General features: G+C 51.9%; 1 pseudogene; it reads right to left on the reverse strand.

Moving 5' to 3' along the window:
- Positions 1-296: 296 nt before the first annotated feature.
- On the reverse strand, positions 297-404 carry LOC146012759 (U2 spliceosomal RNA; annotated as a pseudogene).
- Between the last annotated feature and the right edge of the window lie 3,184 nt (positions 405-3,588).

Here is a 3,588-nt window from a genome sequence, read left to right on the forward strand (position 1 = left end):
GCTTTTCGCTGTCTCCCTGGCCGGGGGCGACATGTTACCCCCGGACCAGAGAGCAATCTACTCGGTCCCAGCTTTTCCCGTCTTCCTGGGATTGGATACTAGACCAGGCTTTTCGAGTGACTCTCCCTCGGAGGCTATAGACCCCCGAACAAGAGCCCCATCTACTAGGCCCGATGCTTCTCCCCTCCCTACCAGTAGGAGAGTGTGTTCCCCCCCCTACGGCAGGATGAAGATACTCAGTGAGACTTTGCACCCGCCCAGAACATGAGGCATTCCCGTTCCTCAGCTCAGTAGCAAGGTGGTTTAGTCCAACCTTTCTCTATTCTCTGCCAGGGGGGCGGTCCAGACCCAACTGATAAGAACAGATACTACACTTGATCTTAGCCAAAAGGCCGAGAAGCGATGGAGACAGTAGTACTACAGGTACACAGGGGTAGATTTATGAAGCAGCGCTGTGGGGCATATGCGTTATCCCCGCACGCTAAAGCAGGGGATAACGCTTCACTTCATTTATGACACCCGCGATGCGGGTCTGTAACGCTCGGCGCTATGGGGGAGGAGGGGTAACGTATATACTTTAGGGGGAAGTGGGCGCCTGCCTCATACCTTATTTATCAACATACTTTGTGGCCACGCGCTGCTGCTTTTAGCTCTTGTACATAGCGCCGGATTTTTCTGGCGCTGTGTAGTAGTTTAAACGGAGTTTTTTTTTTTTTTGTTCATTAAAAAAACTTTATTGGTCCTCTGCCCGGCTGACAGAGGTTTCTCTCCCCGGCGCCTGCTGGTCCCCGCCGTGCGACGGATGTATCTGCGCATGCGCCGGGTACACAGCGCCTGACAAGGTAACCGGCGCATGCGCAGTACTCGGGAGAGGGGGGAGCGCACAAACGTTATGGGAGGAAGCGTATCCCCGGCAGGAGGGGATAGCGCACTCCCATAACGTACAGTCGAACATTGATAGATTCGGGCGATAGACAGGTTCTCTTCACCACGATAAAGTGGTGAAGCGAACCTGCGCCCTTAAGGAACGTTAGGGCTGTCTTCATAAATCTACCCCACAGTTAGACTGTCCTCCTTGCTAGGGAGATCCCACCCTAAGCAGAGAGGAGAACAGAGTACACAGCAGCACTGAGGGAGACAGCCCCAGCGAATAAAATAATTACAGCACAGCACACCAGAGGTAGACAGCACAGATGAGACAGTAGTACTACAAGTACACAGTTAGATTGTCCTCCTTGCTAGGGTGATCCCACCCTAAGCAGAGAGGAGAACAGAGTACACAGCAGCACTGAGAGCAGAGGCGTAGCGACGGCGGAGCCGGTGGAGCACACGCTCCAGGCGCCGGAAGATAGCATGGCGCCGGAGCTGTGCTGGCACCGGTACCGCCAGCTCGCTCGCCTGTCCCCCCGCTCAACCGTTCCCCCGCTCCCCTGCCCGATGTGTCCGGGTCCGGGAGACGGAGAGAGACGTCCAGTCGTCCACTGCTGATATGTAATATTCACTTCTCACGCTGGACCGCTAGCCAATGGGTGCTTGCGGTCCAGCAGCCAATCAACTGGTGGCTGCTGGACCGCGAGCGCCTATTGGCTAGCGGTCCAGCGTGGAAGATATGAATTTTACATAGCAGCAGTGCACGTCTCTCTCCGTCTCCCGGACACAGCGGGGGACAGGACGCACACTGGCAGGGGGGAGGTGAGCGGCTGGCTATGTAGGTGTACTCCCTCCCTTCCTCCCTACTGCAACTGCACCTACCCTCCTGCAGTCAACCCACCCTCCTGCAGTCACCCACCCTCCTGCAGTCAAACCCACCCACCTACAGTCACCCACCCACAGTCACCCACCCGCAGTCACCCACCCACCTGCAGTCAAACCCACCCTCCTGCAGTCACCCACCTGCAGTCACCCAGCCACCCACCCTTCTGCAGTCAAACTGCAGTCACCCACCCTACTGCAGTCACCCACCCACCCTCCTGCAGTCACCCACCCTACTGCAGTCACCCACCCTCCCTACTGCAACTGCACCCACCCTCCCTACTGCACCCACCCTACTGCAATACTGCACCCACCCTACTGCAATACTGCACCCATCCACCCTGCTGCACACTACTTCAGCCCACCCTGATGCACAATACTGCACCCACCCTCCTGCACCCACCCTGCTGCACACTACTGCACCCACCCTGCTGCACCCACCCTCCCACACCCTACTGCCTACACCCCCCCACCTTGCTGCACCCTACTGCACCCACCCTGCTGCACCCACCCACCCTGCTGCACACTACAGCTCCCTCCCTGTTGCATACTACTGGCGGTGCATTGAATTGAAAATAGCGGCGGGGAGTGGGACACTGCACAGTTCTGTCCCCCTTGGCAATGAGCAAATTCAGTCCCCCTTGGCATCGAGCATGAAACCCCTTGGCATCGAGCATGAAGCCTTTTGGCATCGAGCATGTAGGTAAGTGGCACTTTTGTGTCAAATGTGTAATGGGCATTATGGTGTGTTATATAGTATGTAATGGGCATTGCGGAGTGTTGTATAGTATGTCATGGGCATTGCGGAGTGTTATATAGTATGTCATGGGCATTGCGGAGTTTTATATAGTATTTCATGGGCATTGCGGAGTGTTGTATAGTATGTCATGGGCATTGCGGAGTGTTATATAGTATGTCATGGGCATTGCAGAGTTTTATATAGTATGTCATGGGCATTGCAGAGTTTTATATAGTATGTCTTGGGCATTGCGGAGTGTTATATAGTATGTCTTGGGCATTGCAGAGTGTTGTATAGTATGTCATGGGCATTGCGGAGTGTTATATAGTATGTATTGGGCATTGCGGAGTGTTGTATAGTATGTCATGGGCATTGCGGAGTGTTATATAGTATGTAATGGGCATTGCGGAGTGTTGTATAGTATGTCATGGGCATTGCGGAGTGTTATATAGTATGTCATGGGCATTGCGGAGCGTTATATAGTATGTAATGGGCATTGCTGAGTGTTATATAGTATGTAATGGGCATTGCGGTGTGTTATAAAGTATGTAATGGGCATTGCGGTGTGTTATATAGTATGTCATGGGCATTGCGGAGTGTTATATAGTATGTCATGGGCATTGCGGAGTGTTATATAGTATGTCATGAGCATTGCGGAGTGTTATATAGTATGTCATGGGCATTGCGGAGTGTTGTTTTGTATGTCATGGGCATTGCGGTGTGTTATATAGTATGTCATGGGCATTGCGGAGTGTTATATAGTATGTCATGGGCATTGTGGAGCGTTATATAGTATGTAATGGGCATTACGGAGTGTTATATAGTATGTAATGGACATTGTGGTGTGTTATATAGTATGAAATGGGCATTGTGGTGTGTTATATAGTATGTCATGGGCACTGCGGTGTGTTATATAGTATGTCATGGGCATTGTGGAGTGTTATATAGTATGTTGTGGGCATTGCAGAGTTTTATATAGTATGTCTTGGGCATTGCGGAGTGTTGTATAGTATGTCATGGGCATTGCAGTGTTATATAGTATGTCATGGGCATTGCGGAGTGTTATATAGTATGTCATGGGCATTGCGGAGTGTTGT

This window comes from Crinia signifera, chromosome 6 (genome assembly GCF_055691185.1).
Source record: "Crinia signifera chromosome 6, ASM5569118v1, whole genome shotgun sequence".
NCBI classification, from domain to species: domain Eukaryota; kingdom Metazoa; phylum Chordata; class Amphibia; order Anura; family Myobatrachidae; genus Crinia; species Crinia signifera.